Genomic DNA, 7,433 nt, shown 5'->3' with positions numbered 1-7,433 from the left:
GCAAAACTTTTCCATCTATCTCCTCAATTTATCTAACAGACTGATGCTCATTCTAAGGTTTAAAGACTCACTAACAGACCTTAAACAAGTGTAAGGGAGGTTTAAAAAGATAGAGGATTGACTTAACACTCAAAAATCTCATTTTTAGCTAAAATAAGGGGCTTGCGTATGCGAGACTATGTCCACGTACGCGAGATTACAAAACAGGGGGAAGTGCTCGCATCGCGTATACCGCCCGCGTACACGAGTGTTCGGATTAACAGGCCTGCGTACGCGAGACCATGTCTACGCATGCGAGATATCGAGGCAATGAGCATTTCTCGCATCGCATATGCATGCTCGCGTACGCGACTCCCTCTTTTCTCTCTAAAAGCTGCTAAGTTGCAAAATTTCAAAATTTCACACCAAACTTCAAATATGCATATCTCTTTTTATTTTAAATGATTTTTCATCCATTTTTTGAAAGGCATAAATTTCATGGAGCCAATTTTTATTTGAAAGAATTTTTACAAAAATTGAGAATCCGAAAGCCGAGTTATGGCTAACCGAAGTTAGTCAAAAGTTCACTTTTACCAAAAATACCAAAACCTCTATTCTTTCCAAATTCTCATTCCAAACCAACCAAATCTTAATCAAAACCATCTCAATCCATATCATAACTCACGAAACATCAACCCATCACTCATTTAATTACCTATATTATCAAAATTTCATTATCAACCCAACATCATATTCTCCACATTCGTATATATATATATGATAATTTCATCAATTCAAGCTACACCATATCAATTCACCATCCACCCTCAAGACATCATCAACCATCATTTTTTATAATCATCAACATCATAATTTCACATACAAACTCATATTCTCATCAAGAATCATTAATCAAACAAATACAACTCACTTATGATGTACGGACACTGACACAGACATGGGACATGACACGACACGGGACACGCCGACACACAAATTTTAAGATCTTCTATGACACGGGAACACGCATACATATAAAATATAAAGTATTTTTTAGATAAATCGTAATGATATTTTGATAATTTATTGATATCAAAATATAAATTAAATTTTTTAATTATTTTTAATGTCTTATTTTAATTATATCAAGTATTAAAATATTTTTTGTTTTAATAAATAATAATATATACTATATCTAAATTTATTTTAAGAATATATGTTAAGAATAAAACTAGACACGCTGACACGTGATGGTATTTAGGTATGTTCAGGCGTGTCCGGAGAAGAATATTTTATTTTTTTAAGACACGGTTGGACACAGCAGACACGCGTGTCGGACGAGTGTTGGTGAGTATCGTGTCTAAAATGTATCCGACATGCGGACACGATAACCTAGCGAAGTGTCCGTGCTTTATAGCAACTCACATACCCTTCACACACAACACATATACCATATTTACATACATCACAATCACCTCACCATCCTCTCAACATGTGAATTCATCAATAACAACCAACAAGCTCCAAATACAACGCACATTAAACTCTACATTTATCACCTTTATTTACTTAAACATTAACAATTCACATATTCAGCTTATCCTACGGTCAACTAGCCTAAGTTTTCACGTGACATTATATATTATCTACGAGAAACCAAAACCATACCTTGGCCGATTTTTCTCTAAGCTCAAAACACCAAACGTCAAGCTTCCAAGATTCCAAATCAATTCCAACAAGCTCCAATTTGCCAATTCAACACCAAATTCAACACAATTCTATCTATTTCCATGAAATTCACCAAATTAATGACTAGGTTTCACATAATTGACTAACCACAAGGGTTTTAGAGTTTTCTCACCTTACCGATGAATCAAACGGGCAAAACCCAGTGATTACTCGCTGCTAGAGTTCACCTAAACCATCAAAATAATTCAATTTCTCAATATAAAAATCTAAGATTTTTGAAATTGAAAAGGGAGAGCTAGGTGAGAAAATGTGATTTTCTTACCAAATTGTTGGATAAGTTTTGTAGAGAATTCTTAGACGAACGTATGGCCGCTAACGGTTCGTCAATCAGAGTTTCGTATTGAAAGATATAATGGATTGAAGTTGAAAGTGAATAGTAACATCCAACGTAAGCTCTCTCTCACTCTCTCATCATGTTCTCTCTTTCTCTATGTGAAAGGAGGGCTTCGCATGCATAAATGACGCTCATTTGGATTGGGTCTTAGGTCTAATATGGATTCAGTTTAAACCGTTCAGTCCGTTAATCTATTTTTAAGTAAAAAACTTTAGAATTAATGTCAAGATTTATATTTTAATTATTTTTACTCTTTTAATTTATCAAATTTATTTTTTAATTTTTTTTAATAAAAATTAATTTATTAATTAACTATTTATTAATTATCCAAAATTTACATATTTAGTATGAAAAAAAGGCATTTTATAAAAAATTTGCAGTACTTGAGAATTTGAAACAATATTTATTAGTTAAGAGAAAATAAAACTCCCTGAATGCTATATCATATAGCAAAGCATTTAAAATTTAGAAGGAAAACAAATAATGAATAAAAAGGAAAGGACGAAGAACTAGAAATTGAGAATGAACATTTAATTTTTTTACCCATTCTTTTTTTTTATTATTTAATTAAATTATGAGAAAATTCCACTCCTCTTCTTTGTGAGATGCTAAAATGACACTTTTCCTTCCCACTATTTTATTAATGTACATTCCTCTCCCTTCTAATTTTAAAAAAATATCCTATTTAGTCTATTTTAAACTTTTTGTATTAACTAATGTTAACTTTATCCATTTTTTAAGAATAAAAATTATTTTTTTAAAAAATACTCATTAACAAAAATTTTATTTTTTATCATTAAATTTTGCTTACCAAAATATCCTTCAATAAATTATTCTTTTATTGATTAAATTATATTTAAAAATTAATAATTATATTATTTTTTTTAAAATACCCTTCAATAATTTTTTAATTATTAAATTATAATTTTACCAAAATTTTTATTAAAAATATTTTTTATATTTTGCCATTAATTTTTCGATATCTATATATATTATTTTAACATTAAATAAAAAATTTTAGCAAAATTATTTTTCAATATCAATATATATTAATTGTTATACATATTAACAGTGATAAGATTTTTTTTTTATTTAATGTTAAAATAATATATATTGATATAAAAAATTAATAGTAAATATAAAAATAATTATTAACAAAAATTTTAGTAAAATTATAATTTAATAATTAAAAAATTATTGAAGGGTAGGTATCTTAGAAAAAAATAATTTAATTATTAATTTTTTTGAAAATATTTTGGTAAAAATACAATTTAATCAATAAAAGAATAATTTATTAAAGGATATTTTGGTAAGCAAAATTTAATGATAAAAAATAAAATTTTTGTGGATATTAATGGATATTTTTTCAAAAAATAATTTATTTTTTCTTAAAAAATGGATAAAGTTAATATTAGTTAACACAAAAAATTTAAAATGGATTAAAGAGGAGATTTTTTAAAAGTTAGAAGTTAGGAGAATGTACATTTATAAAATAGAAGGAAGGGGAGTGTCATTTTAGCATCTCGGAGAAGAGGAGAGTATAATTTTCTCTTAAATTATTAGTGAACAACATTAGTTATTACTTTTAGTCCAATTCAAACACCAACCTCCAAAGTTTATTATATCAAGTGCCATATAAGGATTAAATATGCCCCAATAAGATTTCTTTGTTTTTTTTATTATTATTCATAAAATTCTAACTTGAGACAGAAGATAAATTGTTAATTAATTTATCTATTTATTTAATTTTTGTTGTAAATATAATGGTCGCTTATTATGTTGGATAAAATTAAAGTTTGAAAATGCTATTCAACATTATAACTGCTAATCATTAACTTTAAATATTTTGGTAGTGTTTAGAAAAAAATATAAATGAAAATGAATTCTCTATATACTCCACAGCACCAACTTGTTTCTTCATTAAGTATCCTGCCAATCATGTTCGAAGGCTCAAGCCAATTTTGTATAAAATCGTTCTTTTACCCATTTTGAAGAATATTTTGCTAGATTTAAAAGTTCAAAAAAAGATTGTGTATGTCATGTTTAACAAGACATGGTTTATAAATGGATTATATGAATGCTTATATATTTTGATTTTGATCTTCGATCCTATGAACTCATTAACCCAAGTCAAGAGTAGTTGTTAACGCTTTGCTTATAATTTTCATACCTAATAGTTAAAGTAATTTTCATAAGAAAATAATTCATGTACCAGTTTTCGCTAAACCGCTCTCCATTTTCCTTCCATGTGCATGTTTATCTTTTTCCTACTTTTCACAACTCGTTTTTCCAGCTTCCCTTCCTCTATCTTGGTCCAAGTCCATGAGTTTTCGTTTATTTATTTTAATTTTTTTTAAAATAAAAAGTGAGTAAACGTATTATTTCTAAAGAATAAACTATCATTTGTACCCATAAATTTTGTAAATGCTGACAAAAGTACACATCAAACAAGAAAACTAACGTTGTACCCATAAAAGATGGGTTCCATGCGACAATAATATCCAAACCCTGATTTTTCGTTGACTTTTTAGTAAAATTCCCCAATTACCCCTTCTATCTTCTTCTCTAAATTCCAAATTTCACGACCCTCACCCTTCGTCTTCCTTTGCCACCGCCAGTCACCATTCCCTCAAGACCCTAGCACCTGATGTCTTCCTCCAACCTTTATCCTCAACCTCCATCTCTCTTTATTCCAATCCTAATTTATTCTCCAAATCTAAATCCAAATCAACTTTAATATCATTATCCTTGTTGTTTCTTTCTTCTTCGGATGCAACAACAACACTCAGAAAGCACACCCTTTTCAACCTCTTCAACCTCTTCAACTTGAATATTGTTGTTCTTCTTATTCAAAAGCAATAAGTAGCAGAATTCAGCAACCAGAGCCAACAAGAGGCCGGTGGCCATGGTTTCTTTCCAACGGTGACTCCAAACACTGCTCGTCGCCATCGATCTGTAGAAAAATGGGCTGCTATTAGAGTATCTTCATGCCATTTAGTGGACTGATATTCGCACCACAGCCGCCGCCGCCGCTCAGGCTAGGCTTCCGAGGCCACCGCAGAACCCTCTAGAAGGTTGTGGTGGTAGTAACGTTATTGTTGAAGGATCTTGTTTCACTTTGAGTACTGGAGAACAAGGAAGGATGATGGTGGCGGAGTAGATTGATGAGGATGAGCTTCTGAACATGCCGAGTATGATCGAAGACATGGCCAGGGGAATGCAGGGTGAAGAAGGACGCACACTCCCAAACCCGCCTTCGACGACGACATCATCAACAAGTGCTGCTCCTCCGGTGAGTTCCCAGTGAAGCTTCTCCTCTGCAACAAATGCGACCGAGGCTATCATATCTTCTGTCTCTGACCTATCCCTCCTTCCGTTCCCAAAGGCTCTTGGTTCTACCCCTCTTGTTCCCACAATGATACCAAGAAACCAAAATATAAGTTTTTTTTGTTAATTTCAAACTTTTTTTTCTTTTTCTGCACCAGATCTACAAATCCATAATATTTGAACAATAACTTCAGATAATTAATAATCTATAGTTTTTAATCTTTTTAATTTTTTGGTAGCTGGCAGTAGCAGAGAAAGATGAAGGGTGAGGGTGGTGAATGTTTGAAATTTGGAGAAGAAGATAAAAGGGGTAATTTAGGAATTTTATTAAAAAGTCAACAAAAAATCAGGGTTTGAGTACTATTGTCACACGGAACCCATCTTTCACGAGTACAATGTTAGTTTTCTTGTTTGATGGGTACTTTTGTCTTTGTTCGCAAAATTTATGGGTGCAAATGGTAATTTATTCTATTTCTAAAAGTTTGATCAAAATTCAATTGCCTCCTCCGGGCTCTGCCTATATGTGAAGGAATATCAAAATACTGATAATCTAACAGTTCAAAATATTAAAATGAATCTCCAACCAAATATCATTTCATCATTTATTTTATTTCATACATATTTTATTATTATTTACTTAGTTCAAGTATTGTTAATGCTTGAAACAACAACAAAGTATAACCCTCGGAATAACCCCAATACAGCTACCGCCGCGAAATCCCTTTTGAACGCAACTTGTGGCGCAATTTCCATAACCTTGGCATGGTTCGTCACAAACCCTGCCAGGAAAAAGTGTCGTACCATCTGCAAATAATGGTCCTGCAAATCGATACATAGAATCAATTAATAAAATGAATAAAATTATGATTAATATAACTAGTTACTTGGTTTGATTGTCAAAATTATACTATTTAACAAAAAATATTACGGGTACATAAAAGATTAGTCAATATATATTTTATTTTACAATTTTTTTTAATTAAATAATTTGTTATCAGAATAATCAAATTTATTATAGTAGAATAATCAAACCTACTAAATAAAATAGAACAATCAAACATTTTTATAATAAAAAAATATTTTTTTATGAAACACTAAATACTTATTTCTAAACATACCTAGGGCGACAATATTAGTTTACTGATCTAAACTTAAAAGTTAAATTCGCAGTTATATTTATAAAATACGAAAGAAGAAATATATGTTATCGAATAATCAAAAGTCTAAGAACAACAAAATCTTAACCAATATTTATCATTCTTCATTTGGTTCCTGAATTGGTTTAATTTAATCGTATGATGAAAATGGCGATTTAAACTAAATCTGGCCTTTTTACATAAATTATTTTATCATTACCTGTTGAAGCCAAAATAAAAAAAATACATAAAATTCCTAGGGAATAAGGTTGACTGATGGGAGAAGCCATTTTGAATAAGGTTTCACTGCTAATTGTGTTTTGTATTATCTCTTTGTTCTTCTATATAAGAATAATAGCTAACATGCATGGGTTATGTTGCATTTATAACAGCTACAAAGTAAATTCCGGAACATTTATTGTTCAATAAATGGCTACATATTTAATATTCATTGACTTGAAATATTAATCATAATGTTAAAGAGACAACAAAATTTAGAGTTTATCTTATTTAACATTGATTAATTGTTATAATAATTCAATAAATATTAAATAAGACAAGTTATAGTTATTTTTGATTGATTTTTTTTATTACTAAATATTTTCAAAAAAGAGTAGTATCGTTTTTGTCCCTAATATTTAGGGTAAGTCTCAAAGTTGTCTTTAATGTTTAAATCGTCCTATTTAAGTTTCTTACGTTTCAAAATTGGCTCAATATTTTCTTACCGTTAGAGATCTGTTAATAGAATTGACGGCGGGATAAAATTGTGACGATTTTGAAACTTTAAGGACTTAAATAGGGCAAAAACGTTGGGAATAAAACCAATACTTAAAAATAAATTTTAATTTTATCCTTCAATAATATCAATATTTTACCGTACATAGTTTTTCAATTATTTTTTAATCACA

General features: G+C 29.7%; 1 long non-coding RNA gene across 1 annotated transcript; it reads right to left on the bottom strand.

Annotated features, from left to right (window-relative positions):
- Positions 1 to 5,955: 5,955 nt before the first annotated feature.
- Positions 5,956 to 6,883, bottom strand: LOC112740407 (uncharacterized). The gene is made up of 2 exons (XR_003171142.3): positions 6,746 to 6,883; positions 5,956 to 6,208 (listed from the first exon to the last, which is right to left on the bottom strand). It is a non-coding gene; the product is annotated as an uncharacterized lncRNA (long non-coding RNA).
- Between the last annotated feature and the right edge of the window lie 550 nt (positions 6,884 to 7,433).

The sequence above is a fragment of the Arachis hypogaea genome, chromosome 14, assembly GCF_003086295.3.
Source record: "Arachis hypogaea cultivar Tifrunner chromosome 14, arahy.Tifrunner.gnm2.J5K5, whole genome shotgun sequence".
In the NCBI taxonomy this organism is placed as follows: Eukaryota; Viridiplantae; Streptophyta; class Magnoliopsida; order Fabales; family Fabaceae; genus Arachis; species Arachis hypogaea.
This window is presented reverse-complemented; position numbering and strand designations above follow the sequence as displayed.